At 37.5% G+C, this 21749-nt stretch overlaps 1 protein-coding gene across 1 annotated transcript in view; it reads right to left on the reverse strand.

The window, feature by feature from the left end:
- htr1d (5-hydroxytryptamine (serotonin) receptor 1D, G protein-coupled) overlaps positions 1–19784 on the reverse strand; it is a 31096-nt gene extending 11312 nt beyond the window's left edge. Inside the window, exon 1 of the mRNA XM_024270360.2 lies at positions 19296–19784. The gene's annotated coding sequence lies outside the window, so the exon portion shown is untranslated. The remainder of the gene's footprint in view (positions 1–19295) is intronic.
- Between the last annotated feature and the right edge of the window lie 1965 nt (positions 19785–21749).

The raw sequence follows: 21749 nt of genomic DNA on the forward strand, positions 1-21749 counted from the left end.
TTATCCACTGGTATAGGGAATGTGAATTGAAATCTCTAAACTCATTATACAGACCGAGAAAGATAATCTTAGATCGTTCGTAATCCTATAGGATGGGAACAGATTGTTGAAAACGGGACAGTAAAGCTTCTTAGCAGGAAAATGAAGATTTCCCTGTTAATGAAAGTCTCTCCATTTCTGAGAGTCTGCCAGGTTACATGGTAGCTTGTTAAAAGTGGATTAAAAGAAGCTCCTGGCATCTTTGTGTCACTTTTGCCCAAAATAAACTTTATCATTGCATCAAAGCTGCACGCATTCCCACAAAGTATCCTTTCACGCATCACAGTGACACAATCCTCACTGTACATTTGTGTTTTAACATCAGAAAGCAAATAAAGTGAATGTAAATATAGAAACACCTGAGAGGTATTATATAACACAAATCTGAACATTGAAGAACAAAAGAAACAAAAAGGAATCTGGTCTAACATTAATCTGGTTTAATGCCATTGTGGTTTAGTATTAAGGTGTAAACATCTTGGGGTTTTGATTGATAACTCCTTGACTTTAAACAACATAAAACAAAATGTCTCAAAGGTTTGATTTGATTCATTATGATTCTCTACAAAGTTGTGTCACACCACTGTTAGATATATTCTCCAGTAGGATACTGTAGCCTATCTTAGCCATTTGTTTGAGGAATCATTTTTACTCTTTGATGCTTAAGACAATGCTTAGACTTTTTTCTGAACCTGTACCTTTCTGTTGCACAATATTGTGGAATGAAGGGGTGCAGGAAATTTCGTGATATTTCCCCTAACCACTATAGTTGGTAGCACACCACACCGAGTCTCTTTCTCAGCTCTGCACCGCACCAACATAACCTCAGAATCTCCTGAGGACCATCTCGTAGCAGATGTTCCCTCATTAGTCTCGTGGTTGTTATTGTTGCTACGGAGCTCAATGACACATGTACAACTCAGTTTTAACCATTGACATGAATATCAATGGACTGAGCAACCCCTCCCCTCTCGTGTTCTAAAGTCCCATAGACTTCTATTGAGAAATAGACAGTAATTTCTCAGTCATTTTATTTGTCAGAATAACCATTCTTGCTCTGATTCATTCCTCTTAACATGTTCTTTATAATCCTTTTTTAAAAGATATATTTTCCTATCAGATGCCTCAGTAAATGCTTGTGGTGCCCATTGGCCCCGCCTTAAATGTTTCACCCTATGAGACTGCTTTGGTCACACTTTAATATTTATGGGAAACACTGGCTTTTTTTTTCCTTTTTGATACACCTGTTCAAGGTAATTGAATTGTATTAAAAGTACCAGTTTGACACTGGATTAAACCCAGTTGGTACCCATCCCTAATAGTAACTGAAATTGATTGCTGTGATGGAAATTGTTATTTGGTTGTTCAATCCCAAAGTGCTTTGCCGGGTTAATGCTATAATAATTAAATAATGCATTTTATGCCAAGGTGAATTCATATTTAGAAAAAGTTTTTTTGAAGTCCTACTCTTTCAAAAAAACGTTATGTATTGTCTTGGGATACATCAAGATACATATCGTATTGTGACATGTATCGTGATACTTGGCCAGACTCTTGTGAATACACAGTATCGTAGCACAAAGACAAAAACACAACTAAGTTGGTTTCTTTGAAAGCTTTTAAATGAAGATGTTTAGAAAAAAATGACATCTGTCAACATTCTGAGCCTAAAGTCAAGTAAATTAAACTTCACTGTGCAGCATTTTTTCCAATCACAATAATTGTGTTGCTGTTGTTTAGGGGTTGTGGGGCATTTGAGTGTCCTACTCAATAAATTCCACCGATTAGTTTACCTAGATAAAAGAAAATGTCTGAGTTATCGACTAAATTATGATTTTTATTAAATGCAATAACAGGAGGGGAAGAATTAAATGCTTCAGAGTGAACCTAAGACCAAAATACTCCAAACCTATCAGTGCTACATAACCTAAAAAAGGAATAAAAATGAATAATAAAAAATAAACATTAACTTAACTTACTGGACTATCAGACAGGACAAGTCAAGTAGGGGAAAATTCCGAAAAAGCAGACAGATCTTGGTACAGAGCAGACCATGGCACTGCAGGACGCTCCACATGACTCGACAGCTCTCTGTTGCTGTCAGGAGGGGAAAGCACAAGAAAGCGGAGAAAAAAACTGAGCAGTAGCAGCCAAACTCCCTCCTCGGATACATGAAGAGAAACCAGGGAGTTTAGGAAAACCTCTATCAGCTGTGGCCCAAACTGCAGCCTTCCCTGTTCAGCTGCTCCCACCTGACAACAACGATAAAACAAAGATCCACAAAACGCAACTAGTTCCTTCTCTACCCGAAAAGATAAAACCAACAGAGATCAATGAAATATCTAAAATATTCAAATACAAACATATGCGCTTTGAGCAGGTCATGTTATCTCTAGAAAAAAAAACATTATTTTAGCTTTAAACAGTAATATTCACAGACAATTTTTTTGCTGATCATCGTGGATACATAGAGAGATCAAACATGTATTGCAATGCATGTTTTATACAAATAAAAACATCTCTTTCTGTTTTAGAAGATTTCATTGGGGGAAAAACAGAATATCTTAGAAGACAAAACGACAAAACCCTCGACATGACATTGAAAAAAAATTGGCCCTCAAATTAGCATTTTGCGGGCAAAAATATGTATTTTGTAGGCACAAAACGCGACTTCAAATTGTCATAACAGCATTTCATCAATGTGCACCATCAATATTTTTTGTGGCTACATATTAGCATTTTCTTTGCATTTTGTGTGCACAGATTAGAATTTTGTGCACTTTGCATTCTGTACTCGCTAAATACCATCTTGTGTTCACAAGTTACTAATTTGTGCGCACAAATTAGCAAGTTGTGCACATTAGTATCTGGTGCACATAAGATAATATATAGTGCACATGAGATGCTAAATGGTATGCAGAAATTAGCATTTCGTGCACTCAAGTTAGCATTTTTTGCGTGCTAAATACTATCTTGTGCACACAAGTTACTAATTTGTGTGCACAAATTAGCATCTTGTGCACATCAGTGTCTTGTGCAAACAAGATGGCATTCAGCGCACACAAGATTTTGTGCATACAAGTTAACATTTTTTGCATGCTAAATACTATATTATATATAATATATATAGGCTAGATATAGGCTAAATTAGCATCTTGTGCACAGAAGTTAGCATTTTGTGCTCACAAAATGGCAAATTACAGACAAAAAATCTTAATGATATGCTTATTTGTGTGCACTAAATACAAATTTGTATGCAGAAAATGCTACTTTGAGGGGGCAATTTAGGCTCTGTACAAAAAAATGAAAAACAATTTGTATTTTTCTGCTTTGCTGATATTTTGCCTTCACAGGCTCCATAACAACAAATGACACAATCCTGAATAATGACAGACCACCGTGTCTATTAACTGGCTTCAGCTGATAAAAGCATCTTTTAACAAGTAATCAATTCTGATATATTGTTTTCTAGTGTTCTGAGCGACTGTAAGCACGCTAGCAGCATGTATGGATTCAGATGTGACCTCTGCTGTCAATTCATTTGAAAAATGTCCATTATTAATGACCACAGACTATCAATGCAGATTTAATTACGAGGTTTATCTGACAGCAGATAAGTCAAAGGTGGATTAAAAAAAATTAACAAGCAAAGACATGGACGTGGAGCACATCAATTGAACAACACTTTTAGTTTTTAAGGTTCAACAATTTTGACAAAATGTTACAAGAAATGACTTAAAACGATGACCAGAAAGAGCAGCAGACTGGGGTGTTTCCCTGTGTGAGAGTAACAGACTGATGTCTCAACTTTCAGACCAATCTTTGGGGAAGAACCCGCAGTGAATCTAAACGAGTCATTGGTGATTCAGTCTTAGTCCTCTAGTTTGCTTTATTTTCAGTGCAAAGAGAAATCCCTTTAGTGTGTGTACTTACAGCAAGTAAAACTAAACAGCTTTACCATAAAAACCTCTTTAGATCCAGCAGATGTGTAGATATGTGCTTTTAAGTAAGAAAAGTGATAAATAAAATCAAGTTATTAACTGATAACAAGTGCTCATGTAATATGGAAAGAAGGAGAAGGAAAAGGAGCAAGAAAACAAATGAAAAAACTACTTTATATATATATAAAACAGTAATGATACTAGAACTATATGACACCAAATCTGTCATGTATTGGAATAGAAAAAAGAAAAAGCCTGGAGCAAGATTTGTACACTTCAACAATTTCCACCAAGCATCTTCCGACTGTGAGTACATGTGCTAGTATTGGGCAGCAACATTCATATGCTAAAAGCAAATTTAAAAACCAACTTGAACACACCACACATGCCCTGTGTGTACGTAGCATAAAACTGTACAACATTTCTTCTTCCGTGTTGCTGTCAGTAGCAAATACTGAAACCTAAAGTCCCCTCTAGTGGTTGTTACTATTTATTTTTTAAAAATCACATATAAGTATACCTGTGTGTAAGTCACACCATTGGCCAAACTATGCAAAAAGGAACAATTTATCCTCAGAAAAATAAAGAACACATCATGAAAAAATATAAAACAATAATTTGCTTAATAAAAACAATTATATTGACTTTATTGACTAAATGATCCCTCCACGATCTGATAAAAATGTCTTTCTGTGAGCTGGATTTTATCATTTCCAACAAAGTTAATGCCATACTGTGAAATGGAAAAAGTAATGTAATCCTTCTTGAGATATATTTATATATAAATGTAATAAGTTCTATATATCACACAGACCCCAAGCTAATGAAGTTGGTAAATTTATGGCTTTATTAATGGATACAGTTGATTGAACTTGCCTGGCCTTATGAGATGAAGTAATTGCCCCCAGACCTAATAACTGGCAGCAAAAACTGGAATCACTGGAATTGAGCCGTTTATGTGAAGGTCCATTCTTCTTTGGAGATTATTATAAATTCTGCCCTTTAAAAAAATATATTTTTAAGCATGAATAGTTTGTTTAGGATTATTACTCATCTTCTCAATCATACTTAAACCCGACTTTTACTAGGAGATTGTTACACTTATTGTATTGCTTTTATTTAAGTCACTTAAATGTAAACATTATGATGTTTTGAATGCTTAAACAACTATTTAACACAGAGTCCGGCAGGTATAAAATGATTTTTTTTCCACTGAATGAATGAAAAACAAAGCTTTGTTTGATAAATTCCATAAATTAATTGTGAAGATTATGCAAATAAGTCAATTAGCACATCATTACTGTCAACACAGATGTGCATTATGCAAAAAGACAAAGTTCCACTAAATGGTATAACCTGGTTTAACCTGGGAAACGGTGCACTTTGGCACCAACCAAGTTGGTTAAAAGGCAGATGGATGCACATGGTGTGAAAATATCTGTTTCCCAGCAGGGAATAAAGGGAAACATGTGCCACCCCGTCTCATGCAATGCTCTTATGAAAGAGAGGTGCTAAAAGGTCATCATAGAATTAGATAATGTAGAATCAATCTCAATACTGTTACATTCTGTGTCATAGTGTTGCTCTTTTCTGTCCATGCCTTACTCAGATTAACTCTGTAAACACGAAAACAAATGTATATTTTAGATCTGACAGTTACTGGTGTGAAGAAGACTATAATTTGTAGCTGTAAGAGTGTTTCCAACTCTAGTGCAGAGCTGCTTTTACCAGCATAAACTTACATTCACACACATGGATGTTCTTCTATTCTGTAGCTTCTGCAAATGGTGAATGTGCAAATAAAACCATTTCTGTATGCATGAACATACGTGCCAATTCTAAAACATCACCCGTTAGCAACTGGGAAAATATAAAAACACTTAAATCCCTTTTGGGTCGTTGCCATGTGATTGGTTGAATAGATACTTCTATCAGTTGAACAGGTGCAGCTGTAAGGCTGTGGGTGGTGAGTCCACAGCTATTTTTCTAGATTTGGTTATGTCCCACCAATAAATGTGTTTCAACTTTTATCTTTTAACCTCTTTTAAGATCAGTTTTGATTTAATTATGTCTTAATATTTAAATTCAGAATTCACACTCACACCAGACAAACATATCTAATAAACTGATGATGTTGTTGAGTAAAAGGAGGGCATGTGTTGTACAGCAGTGAAATGAGAATTAGGTATGTTAGTCATTGTTGTAACAGAGCTGTCAGCTTTATCCAGCATTTTACTTTAAAAACTCTTCTAACTGAAAAACAAAATGTTTTTTTGTGCCCTTAACCCTGAAGCTCTCAGCTCGTATCTGTTTGCTCAGCTATTGGACAGGACATGTTTAAAAAAATAAAAGTAAATAAATAAAAATAATAAAAAAGGGGCTTTTCCTAATAGCAACTCATCAAAATGCAACTCGTTACTAATGTAAAATGTTGCATATCATTGCAATTTTGAGGATTTCCGCTTCAGAATCCATTGGAATTACTTCAATTGTGGTTGACGAGTTACAGCACTTGAAAGAATGTCAACACTGTAGCTAAAGGGTCTAGCCCTACTCATTCCCCAACCTTTCATATTTTGTACAGTATTTAATGTATTGATTATTAATGGCACAGATGCTTTAGATATTTTTCTTAATGATATTTGTTAGGGTGTATTCAGACTGGAAAAGTCAATTTGTCTGGATTGAGTCCGCTTAATTGGATCCGGATTGAGTTCTGAAATTTGCGTTTGGTCTGTATTCAGTCTGATGTCTATCAGAGATTCTGTCTTTCCGTCCTTCTGTCTGTCATGCTGCATTCACACTGGCCTCAGCAACGCATGTCTAAGCGACTACTTCCGGTGAAAAGTTTATGTAAATGCACGTTTTGGACTTCTGTGTTCAAAACTCTTGCATTTACACACAAGTTAGGTCCATTTTTGGCTCTATTTACAAATGCATGACCATTGAACATGCATTGAAAGTTAAAATAATTGAACTTTGACCAATCAAGGACTCGGAGTTGGTAGTGACTTACTGATGAAGTCACCTTTAATTCAAGGAAGTGCATGAAGGAGAAATTATTATTGCGGTTTTTGGCTGACTGGAATTATATGACAACAAATCTTTGGAATAACGCTGTGAAAGATAAAGCCTGAGATTTGCACCGCTACGACATTTCGAACAAAGCCTCTTGCAACTGTGAGTACATGAGTTAGTATCAGTATCAGTATGAACACCACATGCTAAAATCACAATCAAGAACCTGCGTCCAGCACATGCTCGGTGTGCATCAGTTCTGTGATCATTCACCAGAATTTTTAGAACAAGAACAAAACAAAGCAACTCCATCTTTAGATTGTGTCTCCTTTATAACTGACAGTAGTAGAATAGAAGCAGGACAACAGCAGACAGGAGTTCTACTCATCAGTTGGTTTACATTCTATTAGTGGATCAAACCACTGGAAAACATCATGCAGGTTCAATAGGGAGTATTTTTACAAAGTTTTTATCAGGAGAAGAAAATCCAGAGAGTAAACACCTTCACTCTTTGAAAGTTTTCCTTTACTCTAATGCTGAAGCACACTAGAGTTCACCTGTTCATAAAACAAGATCATCAATATCCAGCACACCACGGTTTGTTTTCAGTTTTCACACATTTTCCATTTTTGCATTAGACTGTGAGTGAAAATGAACCAAACAGCTCAGTGTGAACGCTGGTGTCAGTAAGTATTCTATTAGTTAGGATTTTGTATTAGGAACTTCATAGAAAATGAAAAAAAAAAAAAATCCTTCATATTTTATGTTTCATTAGATACTCTGTTTGTTGCCTTGCTGCAGATGTTCCTCCTAATCTTAGCGTCTATCTATTTGAAGCTCAAAGAAAACTTTTTTCACCTAAAATTACTGACTGATTAGCATCAAGCCACCTCTTGGTGACAGCTGGATCGATGATTCCAAAGGATCTGTCTTAATTGAATGGGATTTCCATGGAGCTAAATAAGGTTAACATCACACGCCACCACCAGAATAAAACATTACAAGCTGGATGATGCGAGGGGCTTATCGACACGATTGAAGAACACACAAGTGCCTCATCTTAGCTTTCTCGCATTGATCATACTTTTATGGTTCACTTTTTTTGTGTAGGAGGCACTAAATTTAAATGATGTAAGTAGGGCTGTGGATCATCACTTAGGTGGCGATCCGGTTTGATTCACGAATCAAGAGCAACGATTCACGAGTTGAACCACGATTCTTACTTTTTAATATAATGTTTATTGCTATGTGTGTGTCTATTTACTAGATGTATGAAAATTTAAATTATTTGTATTTAATCATCATTTATACCTTTATTTAGAACAGGTGATCAGAATCAACTAAACTGATTAAAAAAACACATAGATTCAGATAAAAATACATTTTTTGTCATTTAAAAATTTTTTTTTGTTTTTCAATCTTCTGGTTTAGCAGTAAAACAACATAAAAAGGATAAAAAATACTTTTGTTTTGGGTCATTTAACAACAAAACCTGAAAATGTTTTACACAGTTTTTTTTATCTTCAAAGTTCTTCAATATTTTACATTCTAGGCATCACATATTGCTGCAGAGCTCCTATGAAAAGTCTTTTTTTTCCGCAGCAGAATCAGCTGATTCACGTTGATCACATCCACCTTTCAGCAGCGCAAGGCTGTTTCTTCAGAATAAGCTGGAGTTTCGTTAATTGCGTCAAATGTTGAAGAGTTATCATAGTCAAAAGAATGTTAACACTGGAGCTAAAGCTCCGATGTTAAAGCTAATTCGTTTTTTTCAGAAGTTATGTCTGTGAGCGGAACTTCAGTCTCTGTTTTTGAACGGAAAAAAGCTCTCGCTAGTTTTACTTTGAAACCCGGAAGCTTCACCGTCACGAAGATGTATTTACTTCCGGTGGAAGAACGGCGGCCCTTTCGGCTTTATTTTAGTTCGTAAACTTAAAATCCGACATTAATCTGCATTTCAGAGCAAAAATACATCGTCCCCAATTGATATTTTAATCATCTTTTGCTACAATTTACTACATTTATAAAGATCGCAAATCAGCGATCTTGGACGTCGCGAATATCCGTACTCGAAATTTTGGGAGCAGATCGCGGATACCCGAGCACCCGGATACTCGTTACAGCCCTAGACGTAAGTGGTTTCTTAGTTTTTGGTCTGGATTCAACATTGTCGTCTCAGCGGTTGATCCCATTAATGAGGATGTACTTATACTCCCAATTTCACTTCCACGTGAGTCTAACTTCCTCTGATACTTCAAAGAGTTGCTTCACTCCCAGGAAGCTGTTTTACAGCTGACTGGTAAACTCATCTTCACAGACGCTCCCCCTCCAGATGCTCAGCTCTGATCAGTCGGCACACGGGCTGCACCGAGCCAAAAACCACCGACAACCTAAAAGATGGTCTCACAAAAAGTATTTTGTCTGTTATATCTTCTAGATCCTGCAAAAGGTGACACACTGGAATAACAGAGTTTATATAATGTGGTGACATCTAATACATTGTGGAACAAAACTGCAACGCAGCAACCGATCTGCTTTTTGTTCTTTCATTTAAGCCAAACACCTAAGCCAGTAACCTCCTGGCCCTGAGCTCCACAAATTCCTGTCATGCACAGCCAGACCCAGACATAAATGCAGTACAACTCGTACGCTCTGCTTTTTATTTCTACGGTTGTGCCTGTGAATTACGACGAAAAACTTCAGAAGAATAAGCTGTTCACATTTTACTCAGAGACTCCAGGTTGACCTTCGTGGGGAGCCTGAGATTTCACAACCGAGTATTTGCAGAGCCTTTTCTTCTTCTGCTCCTATTAAGCCATCTCTCCTTTCATGTGCAGAAAAGTATAAAAACTGTGGGAATGTTTTAAAATATTCAGTGTTAATAGAAATGTAAAGAGTAGTGGAAAAACTGTGGAATTCTTGGGATCTTTTTCCATCGGAAACGTATCAGTGACTGACAATTTTTGTTAAATTTCTTGAGATATACATACATTTCTATCCCAATCTTGCCGTCTGTTTTTAAAATCATCAATATGCCTTCAATTTCTGAGCTTTTCATTACTTCAGCTGAAGTACACAGCACAACCAACTGTTTTGACAGCTGCAGTACATCCAGAATGCTAATGTTGGAGTCCTGACTAAAGTACTACCACATCAGTCCTGTCTTCAGGTCTTTGCACTCACTTTCTTTATAATGTTTCAAACAGCTTTGCTTGTGTACAGCTCTGTCTGTGGTTTACCCCCAAAGTACATCTCTGGCATGTTGATTCCATATGAACCACCTCAGACTGTGAGAAGCTAAGGGATTTTGGCTGCATCTATAATCTGGAGCAACCTTTGTGATGACACATAGACGGCCCCTTACAATGACAAAATTAAAAAAACGAGGAGAAATCTATGTTTTTATATCAATGTAGGACAGCCAAACAGTGTTGTTCCTTCTATAATCCACTGTTTTATCCTTTTTTAAGACATTTTATTTATATTTTATGATTTACCTGTAATTTATGTCTTTATGCTCTTGTTATCTCTTTTTCTGCAAAACAATTTAAATTACTTTAAGGGTGAATTGTGCTGTAGATATAAATCTGTCTTGTCTTCCTTTAGAAAAAAGTAGTACCGGTACACTTGTTTATTTTGTGAAGTATTCTTAACAAGTATATGTAGGGGAACACATATACAAATACTAGTCCATACATGTAGGAAGTATACAAACTGAACACATTAGCTGAATCTGAATTACTTCCCATTCCCTCTCTATTTCTCCAATTTTAGGGACATTTGAAGCTTTTTTTTAGAGTTTTTTTTAGAGGGTAACACAACAGGACAGTTAGAGGCTGACTCCACTCTCAGCCCAGATTTGAAAAATGCAAAAAAAAAAAAAAGGAGTGAGCTGACCGGGGAGGTGTACTTTGAATATGTGATTTACAGTGACAGTGAGGTCAGCTTGAGGTAACGTAGTCACTGTGCGGCTTCGATGTGGAGTCTGGTACTGAGCAAAGTGATGCCAGTATCTTCATAGAACTTTCTCTGGAGGTTGAGGAGTTTTCTCCACTGCAGGTGCTCAAGGTTCAGACCGAAGGAGAGCCGTGTCTCAGTAAAATGATGTTAGCATCATAAGCTAACAAAGGCTGGCGTGTTAAGCAAACAATCCAGAGTGAAATGCTCATTGCAAATCCCATCACCAGGATGGAGTTTGCTAGATTTGATACCAATTACACTCCACTACTGTTGCCTAGCTTCCAAGTCCACTGAAAAGTTGTTCAAGCCAGTAGGTTTTTGACAACTGAAGGTAAAAACCTACGAGTCATGCTAAAGCTAACATGATAACGACAGACTGTTACAGAATCAAAGATGGGCGGGGCTTTTATACTGGAGCTGCAGACCATGATGATGTGGAACTCCTGAAATGACGTGGGAATTAAACCAGTTGACCAATCACAAAATTTGAATGTAGTACCTCGTTTCAACCTGTAGGGGGCAGCACAGTTTTAGACTATATTTTCAGGATTTAAATTATTTTATTTTCAATTCTCAAAAATGTGGCAAGAATGAACAGAAAAAAAACATTTAAAGCCCCATTTATAGTAATCAACAAACAAAAAAAGTTGAATTACTGTTTGGTTGCACTTTAAAGAGGAGTTGTAGCATCTTAGGGTTGGGTATCCCTCCGCCGGTAGGGTGATCTGATCTTGTGACACGGAGGACAAACCCAATAATTATTCATGTAGGTGTTCTCTGAAGCACAGAAGTTTATGTGAGTATTTTATTCATCAATGCTACACTTTAAGGAGTTTTTCTGTGACTTTTAAAAGCTATAAAACCAAAGCGTTAGCTACATGCTAACATAGATGACTGGCGGCTATTATAGACTATTAAACAGACGATTTTTTGCTTAGGGTTGGAGACATTACAAGATTGAATAACTTGATAATTTAAATGTTGTTTCTTGCAGATGTTCCTGTGTTTTGTTGATATAATATATACACATTGGGTCTGGTTTCACTGTAAGTTTTTGTCTACTCGAGAACATTGTTGTTCTCCACAGTCGACCAATTCTGTAATCAGAACAGAAGATTACTCTGAAATCTGCAGTGTAATCTGTTAGTCACTTACATTGGCCATGTTTTACAATGATTAATTTATAATGATCTTATTTGGATCGTTTCAAACAAATTCTATTACTTGATCCTCATTAAATTAATATTTTGCTTGGTTTGCAATTTTTCTTGATTTGAACACCTTGATGTAACCTTAGCTGTGAATTAGTGGGTTCCAATTAAATAAAATAAAACTAAAACTAATTAAAAGTAGTGTTAGGATTCAAAACAAACACTGGCTTTTAAGCAAGAAAAGTCATTTCAATAAAAACACATAATGACTGACCAGCATGTGATACTAAGTTATGCTTTATTTCAGTTTATTTTTAGTTTTTACAATGATCCAAGCCAACGTTTTTGGAGTTCCCTCCTCATTATTACATCAAATTCAACTTAAACTGAAAACATGAATGCAAATGTTATTAATTAATGTTATTTTATTAGAAAAATAAAAAAGATTTTGGTAACAAGCTGGATTTAATTTTCATGGAGAGACCAACTGATTTTGGCGCCAACCCAAAGTTCCTGTAAACTGTAGGTTTTTTGTTTTTTTTCTGCTTTAAGGGATTTTGCCTCAAGTTTTTGATTCCTTTGCCTCAAGCCATTTGCTGTGATGTTGAACATGAAAAGGTCTAAAGCAGGAACGCAGTGCATTATTGTTTAATGAAGTGGCTGCCCCCACCCCGGCCAGCATCCCCCTTTAAGAGTCAAAGCGTTTAACTTGCTGCTGTCAGCCCTTTGGCTCGAAGTGTGACTATAATTTAAAATCCTTGGCTGTTAATTCTTATCAAACACATGTTTGGGCAAAAAAATGCTGAATTTTCCAAAAATTTCGAAAACTTAAAGCCTTTCAGATATTCTAATAAGATACATTGATAAGTTTACGCTTCAAAATAGTGCAGTTTTTTTTAAAAATGTACTTTTAAGGAGCTTTTCTCTTAAAAAAAAAAAGACGCCGTCATTAAGTGAAGTCTGTTTTGAGTGTTGAAGACTGCACTAAAAGCCCACACAGCTGCAGAAAAGGCAGGGACTGTGTTGACAGCTCATTGTACATGCGTCAAATGACCTGGAGAAACACACGCGAATGCAGCAGCATTGATTTTCGCAGCCGTTCTAAATGGGATGTTGGCGAATGGCCCATCTGAAATTCCAGAACAAAATGTGACACAAGTGTCAAAACTGTCCAGCCTGTTTCCACACATCTGCTCGTCCTTTCTGAGCACACATTATCAGATGTATTTTTATCAGATTTGTGACAGTGCAGCGTGTCTGTTGATATTCGGTGTCTTTTTTAATAATATCACTCCTCCAGACCCCGGCATGCAGTCCACCTCACTTCTTCAATTTCGTTTTTTGAAATAATCTCCTGTACCGGGCGAGCCAGGAGGAAGCAGCAGCTTTTACAGAAGTCAGGGGAGCTGGAGTTCATTTTAGCAGCACTCAAGTTTGTTTTCTCGTTGATTTTTTTGCTTCTGTTTTTAAAAAATGATCATACTATGGAATAAAACAAAGAACCGTAAAAAACCCATTCCAGTGAAAACTGTATTTTTTAGCGTTTTTGACAAGTTCTTGTGGCATGTTTCATGCCTCTTTCATGCTTCTTTATTGAAATTATTGTGAATCAGGAACAAATGAAAGAAAGCCGCTGCAAGAGTGACGTAGCGCCACAAGCTCCCTAATGCTCCATTTCGATGCATCTCCTTGTAGACAAATAAATCCAAACACGTCTTTATTTTCATCGTCTGAGGAGGCATTTGGCTCAAAATTGTACCGTTGATAACTGGATATTGCTCGCCATTTTTGTTGCATCGTTAATGTTATGCTGGAGTTGTAAAAGGGGCTGTAAGTTAAGAGACTGTAAACAGAAGGATGATGAGAAATGGAGGAAGTTTTACTCCACACAGTCCATCGCTCTAAGAAACAACTTTTTTTTTATTTCTTTGCTAAAAACTGCGTATTTAAAATAAAAAGATCACCTGTAACGCCTCTAAATTACATCAAAAGATCATCAAAATGGAACTTTAAATAAGTAGATTTCAATATTAAGGTTACTCAGTTCTAATTAGCTCACTGTGCTAGTGGGTAAACGCTGCAGTACTGTACAGACGCTTTAAGTCTGTATGTACCATTAGAAAAAAAAAATCCACATCTGTATTCCTGGCATGGAGCTGCAGGAGATGACAAGCTGAACATTTGGAGGTATGCTCTTTTTTTGTTTGTTTCTTACAGTGGCAGCAGCTCACATAATGGTGTCAGTTCAAAGGAACAGACAAGTGCAGAGAGCAACACAGTCGATGCAGATTTGACATTAGTACACTGAAAACAAGTGAGGACACTGAACTAACACCAGCAAGTGTAGCTGGAGTCATGCAAAAGTAACTAAACAGAATCTGATTCAGCAACGAGGCTCAGACTTATAACATGCAAAAATATAGATATTTAATTTGTATTTTTCAATGAGTATCACCTTACTGTAGACAGTTCCTTTGTCTGTTGCATTCACTAATCGGTATGTTTCTTGTCTTCTAACAGTGTTTTTGTGTTTTGTCCGTCTCCTTACTTACCCCACAAACGACAATGGTACGTCCCATTTTCATGATGGCTCCTGAAGTGGTCATAGAGGCCTTATGCTGTGTTCACACCAAACGCAATTCACGCGGCGAATTCACGGCTTGTCCAAAAATGTATTCCTGAGCTTGACGCTGCGGCCGTGTGTGGGAGGAGCTACCAGCTAATGTTTTTAGCCTGATCGCTAAATGGAGCTGTGTCTGTGTATATCTCACTTACAATGTATGGAAGACATGGATGATATTGAGGGATCAGGTTTATTTATAATGAAAAGTTCTACAAAATCATCAGTAATCACATCACCATGCTTGGGTTCATGAGATCATTCAAAGATTTTCCCAGTACTCCGGGGGAAACACTGCTTTCTGCTGTGTTTCTATGTCTCTGGGACCCAGTTTGAGGGCTCACTGTCCCACATTAATCTGGGAGGGGAAAAGTAAAAACAAAAATAAAATTAGGGAACTTTTTTTTATTGTTGTTTCGATGTAAAATAAGAAAAGGCGTACTTGCCTTCGCCCAACAGTAACCAGGACGGGCCCCATTAACCCGGCAGCTCTAACACATAAAGAAAATTGATGGTAGTTCAGGAAAAAAATGCTTGCATTAGATTAGTATTCCACCTGTTGATCGAGTCATTGAAAACGTCACGTGTCCAAAGCTGAGTTCCTTATTAGTGGATGTGACACGATGACCTCGCCCGCCCAATTTGGGCCTATCGCAACCGTACCGTTGACTTAACATAGAAACTGTCCGCCTTTGCTGCACGAATCACTGCCAGACACACCTGCACTCCCCTTAAGATGCAGTCGCTCCTGTCTGTGAACGGGCCAGAACAACCCAAACACCTGTACGGGTCAACCCCTATTCGGGTGCATATGACTTACGATTTAATTATGCTTTCTTGTTACAGTTACCAACATGTCTTTTTGTCCAATAGGAGATACTCTCCAGACCTTTTGTTCATCAGTCTACTTTTGTTCATCTCATGTTCTATCCATCCATTTTCTAAATCTGCTCTTCCGTTTGGGGTCATCGGGTTTCCCATCTACTGGCAGGTAAAGGTGAGGTACACCCTGGACAGGTCACATGACAAAAAACCCCTCCAAATTCACACCTAAAGGACAATTTAGGGTCATCCATTAAGCTACAAAGTATGTTTTTGAACAGTGAGATGAAGTCGGAATGCCTGGAGAAAACCTACAAATGCACAAGAAGAACACATCAACTCCACACAGAAAGGACCCAGATGAGATCTGAATCACGGCCTTCTCACTGTGAGGCCAGAGTGCTAACCATTACAGCACGACAGATGCACCTGTAATTTAGAGTTAGCCTCTTTCGTGTCCTCTCTGTCTGGCTCTGCTGGAGGTTTTCTTCATCTATACTGTCACATTCTGCTCACTTAATGCAGGGATTTCATCAAAAATCCTCTGTTGGTCACTTATATGTTGTTTTCATACAATAAAGACAATCTAGTTGTATTGGAATGGTCTGGACTGAATTAGATTAGAAAAATCATTAAAAAAGCTAAACGTTGATGTTTTATGCTTTTTGTGTAAACTGAATGAATATGAATTAATAAAATCCTCATGTTAAAAAATGCATGGTCAGATAGATCTGTTGCAGACAGTGTTTTTTTATTATCCAGAGGGGAGATGGAAAAGCCTCATTACTTCTTCTGCCATATTGAAAAGATAGAACTATATGGTCAGGTTGAAGTCCTGGAAGCTGGATTTAAACATGATCCGAAAACTAAGTTCACATCACTCTCGGTAACCCGCGTTCAAGGAACCACTAGCATTCTCAGCGGCCAAATTCAGCTTACAGCATTCACTCTAGCATTATCGCAGGTAATGCTAAATATCAAGTTTTTAGTTAGTTAAAGCTAATGGTGGTTAAGATGTGTGTTTCCGCATGACCCAATTAGTCCACTAATCGGAAAAAATAATTGGTGATTTGTCGACTATTAAAATAATTGTTTGTGGCAGCCCTAGTGCCCACGCGATAACCCACGCTAACACTGCAAACAACACTGCCGTCCATTTTTGTCACGGATGACGAAGCTTAGTTTTGGAAGTACAAAAACACAACACAAAGCATCCATTTTACAAGAACTCAGTGAGGAAGGAGAGGGCTTAAGTTTTGGATTAGCACAGAGAGCAGGACGAGGTACTCTACAAGGGGGTGGTGGAATAAACCACGCCTCCAGGACCCAGGTGGGAGGGGAGGATAGAGTGGAGACGCAAAGGAGACAATAGGAGCATTTCCATTAGCTATGAAATAGCCCAAACTGGATTCGTGACTATAAATTTGCTAAAAGGAAGCACCATAATTCTGAAAAACTTGCATTTATTTAAAAAAATAGTTTTTGTGCTTTGAGGAGGTAGTTTTTGGGGCAAATCCAAATGGACATAATTTGCAAAACTGCAATGGAAACACGTCTTGGTATGAATTGGCTGTCCTAAACCCTGCACAGCGGACACCACAAGAGGTCCCACAGCGTCACAGCTCATCAAAAGTTGAGCATGTCATGTGGTATTGTTGGATCCACAGCTTCTCTGTAAACTCACCAACCACAAGTTCCGAAATCGCTTCATCAATAGCTGTCAAAGTCAATGGCGTGACTCCTGATGACATCCCCAAGAGCTAGCATCTACAAGCTATAAAGTGTAGTACCTAAAGTCTCCTAAGTCTGTCTAGAATGTGTTGATCTAAAAGATTTCTGGGTTAAATTATGAGTTAATAAAAACAGTGTAATTGGAAAACTCTTTTTTTGTTTTTACATTTTTAGAATTTCGATAAAGTTTTGCGTATATTTATAATGGAAACGCAGCTGTTGTAAAGTAACTAACGGTCGTGAGACAGACTCCACGGATGGACCAGTGTTAATACTGGGTTAGAAATTTCCCACCAAGCCTCTTCCAATTGTAGGTGGCCGACATGAAGTAGAAACAGCAGAAAAAGAAGAAGAAGCCCCTCCCTGCTTGTTCAGCGTGAACAACTCTGTGTTTCTGTAGCTTAACCTGTAAAAAGTGCAGAATGTTCTTTTTTTTCATTTTCACCTGTTAGCACAACTTTCATTTGAACTTTTAAGTTACATAATTCATTACACAGTTTCCACATGAAAAAAAAAGTGAAGATCTAAGACCTAAAGTACTTTAGATTTATCACAAAAACCTGAAAAAGGTTAATTTTTGATAGTGATGGATCTGTTATCACATGTGCATCAGTGTTTGTGCATCCAGGTCGACTGTAAAGTGTGAATGATGATCCTCCTTATAATTTATTAATCTTGTACAAGCCCAAACTGTTGGCATCGACTCACAGTGCCTGCAGAAAACAGTGGAGCTCTGTTTTCCATATAGGAGGAAAACCATGAGACTCCAGGTAGGTGGGAAGAGTCCTTTCATTTTTATATTTTCTGATGTAAAAGAGAAATCCTCCACATGAACATGCTTCTCCATGACGCTATCAGCCATTAATGACTGGTTCTTATTAAATATTAAAACTGAACGCTAGAATTTGAATAATGAGCCAAAAGTGAGTTTTACTCTCTGACATACCTAAGATAAGAGAAGGTTTTCCCATATATTATACCCCTATGCTATATATGTTGTTTTATTTAGTTGGAAGTTGACAAACTGAATTTTTGCTAGTTATTGTTTGCTCAAGAATGTGTGTCGACAGTTCACTCCGATGATTTGGGTGTGTTTGTGTGTGTGGGTGGCATCTGCATCTAAAATGGACAGCAAAGAAACTGTGCCGGTGAGAGCGAGAAAAAGAAACCTTGCATGCGAGTTGTGCCAGCATAATGGCAGGACATTGTGTGCAGGCAGGGAGATGCTCTTCATCAAAGCACCAGGCTGCTGATTTTTGCTAAGCTTCCTCGCCGCTTCTCACATCATCCAGCTACTTAATGCAAAAATGCAGCATCTTCCTGGAGAGGAAATCCCAGAGAGCATTTCTGAAAAGCTTGAGAGCACAAATGACAGATCCATTTTTTCCCCCTCCCCAACTTATGAAAGGTCTGGATATGGTGGGCTGCTCGCCTCTCCTCCTTTTCAACTAATGGCAAAGAAAAATCCTCTCATTACTGATTTCCTCTTCACTTTCTTCCAGTGTGGCTAAACTTGGGGAGTATTGTGTCCAAATGTCCAGTTAAAAAAAGCAGGAATGTGTGAAAAGTTCCAAAGATGAAGTAATGAAGCATCCCTGCAGGACACATGACTTCTCTCCCTCAGTAATGACAAATGTAGGAGTAAACTTTTAAAAACTAGTAATCAAAACGGAAGGGGATGCTTTAATTTTACCCAAATTCTCAATGTAAATCCAGGAGTTCCTGTTGGAACATCTCTAAACATCTCAGTATCCTCCACGGAGCCTCTCATCGTCCTTTTCAAGCTGTTTAAAAGTGGATAGCACAAACGGCGCAGAGGTTAACACGCCGACATAATAATCTATGGATTATTTTTAAACTTTTTGAGGACCAATTTCTCATTGTGTTCTAAAAATGAAACAGAGTTGAACCGCTTCCTTTCTCTCCTCTGCTCCGCGCTGCACTGACGCGTGCGTAAAGGAAACCAACCCGGAGCCCATTTATTTAAATATATAAACAGATATTTTCACTTACCATTTTCAGTTTTATTGTCCAATGAATACAAATGTTCTCATTCAGGTTGGTGAAAATGAAAGCGCACTGGAGAGATCCGAGAATCCAGCTTCGACATCCCGCTTTTACGCACGTCCTCTGCGTTCAAACTGGTTCCATTGGAAGCTCATCAACCTCCTCAGATAGTCCAGCTGATCTGGAAGTTGGGAACTGAAAAATACTTGAGAGACTTCAAACAGCAGCATCCCAGACAGTCCCGCTGTCAGCGTCGTTCAAAGTTCCCTATAAAAGGAGTCCCAGCTTTTCTTTCTTTCTTTTTTTCCCTTGGATGCTGTGGGACACTGAGACGCCTGAGGAGTGTCGGTTCTGATCCAGTCCGCTTCTACACACGCAGAAATGAGTCTTCAAGAAGTACTGTATAGATCTACATCATGACAGATCCAGTTTGGGCAAGAGCGCGCGACAGAGCACGTGCCGCAAGCTCCATCCCTAGACTGCAAGCAACCAGCGCGCGAGATAGCACGCGCGCAAGAACGACGAGAGAGAGGGGGGGAGGCGAATGGGTGGGGGGTAAATGTTGGTGAATCCGGTTGAGCGGTCCAGGGACCCCGCAGGAACCGTCCCAGACATCATCAGTGGGGTTTGGAAACCTCTGATCAGAATATGAAAATATCCGAACCAAAACATACATGCTTGTCATAATTGTGATCTATGCTTTAATTTTCTTTATTTTTTGTTTTTGCTCAAAGAATAAATGAGAGCATTCTCTGAATTCATCAAATTTTCATGATTTCAAAGCTGGACCGGAATTCCTTCAAGCAGCAATGCTGATGCAGCACAAAGTGGAGAAGATCCTTGTCTGCAGCACAGTGCTAAAAGCATGTGACATGTTCACTTATGTAGTGCAGAAAAACTCCCACTTATTTGTGATTAACCAGAAACCACAAACAAGATACTCACTTATATCAAAATGTTTTTTTTTTTTTTTAAAAAATCAGATTTTCTCTCAATTTTTGGTATAAAATTTTCCAAAATTACCCAATAAGAACAAAGAGACCTTTCGACTCAAAGTGCTGACAGTAAAGAACTGCAGCCACCTAATAACGATAAAATAATGCGGCTAAAATAGAAATCAAAACAGTAATAAATCAATGGTAAAATGGCAACACCTTCAAGAATATTCAACTGAAAATATCCTCTCCCTAAAATGAAGAGATATGAGCTTTTTTCTATAACAAAAGTTAACTTTTGGCTGTCTCCAAAAACCAGCAGGAGATTGATATCTTCATGCCATGTCAACAATTCGCAACATATTATAAAATCAAACACTCCACCCTTTAAAGTCAACTTGAACCTAAAAAAGGATAGAAAAATCTGTTTTCTTTTTACAAAATCCAGACATTAAGGGGTCAATTTAAATAACTCCAAAGATAAATACTTAACATTAGTCCAGAAGATGTTTGCCTGTCCGTTTGCAAGGAGCCTCTTAAATATGAAAACCTTGAATTAATTCCCTAATGTTACAGAAGGCCGATGCAGTGAAGACGGTCAAATGTGCTTAAATGAAAGTTTAAATGGTTTGAAGATTTTTAGTCTCAGTGTTTGAAAAAAAAGAATCTTTTTCAGTTAATTACTTTATGATCTAAAATAGTGTTTTCGTCCACTAATAATGTGAGACTTTCAAGGGAAGTTTTCCGCAAAAATTTTCGTTTTTGTAAATTTCTGTATTGTTTCTATTTAAGTTTATATATGTTCATAAAAATTGAAATAACTGAGGGACAAAATTATTGAAGTGAGTCGTAAATTTGAGAAAAAGGTATTTAAAAATAAAAAATACAATTGCAAAAGTAGGTCAGTTGCAACAGGTGAAAAGAATTAAGCATCACTTTGCCAAAACACGCATGGTGATTTGGATCTGACACACAAGCGGAAAAAAACAGAAAAAAAAACTTTCAAGGCATCTAAAAAATGGAGAGAAACTTCAACTGGAACTTGGTTAAAAATAATAAAATGCACGCTTTTCATGGTAGCACACTGTTTACTATTTCACAGAGTAGGAAAACAATAGTGGACCTAGTCATCTCCCCTGTGGAACTCCATTTTAGGGTGTTCGGAAAAGGAAAACCTTTTTTTTCTTTGAAAAACATTTAAATTGCAACATTTTTCAGAGGATTAATCAATCGCTTTAAGACACGTTCCTAATGGTCCAAGACATGATGATGACAGTGATCATGTAAGAAAAAAGGATCAGATGATGTTGCTGCTGGTGAGTTTCCTCAGAGTTACATCAGCTCAAACGGGTCTGCTGAGGTCGTGTGTGTTTACTGTGGCCTCTGGGTTTCCAGCAAGATTGGTTTTAATTGATGTCGGCTACAACTTCACTCATGGAGCTGTCTTGTTACTTTTTTAAATGCTTTCATTAAAATGTAGTTTTTGCCTCTCCCAATTTCAATATAACTTTAAGTAAAATGTTTT

Source organism: Oryzias melastigma, linkage group LG22 (genome assembly GCF_002922805.2).
Source record: "Oryzias melastigma strain HK-1 linkage group LG22, ASM292280v2, whole genome shotgun sequence".
Taxonomy (NCBI): Eukaryota; Metazoa; Chordata; class Actinopteri; order Beloniformes; family Adrianichthyidae; genus Oryzias; species Oryzias melastigma.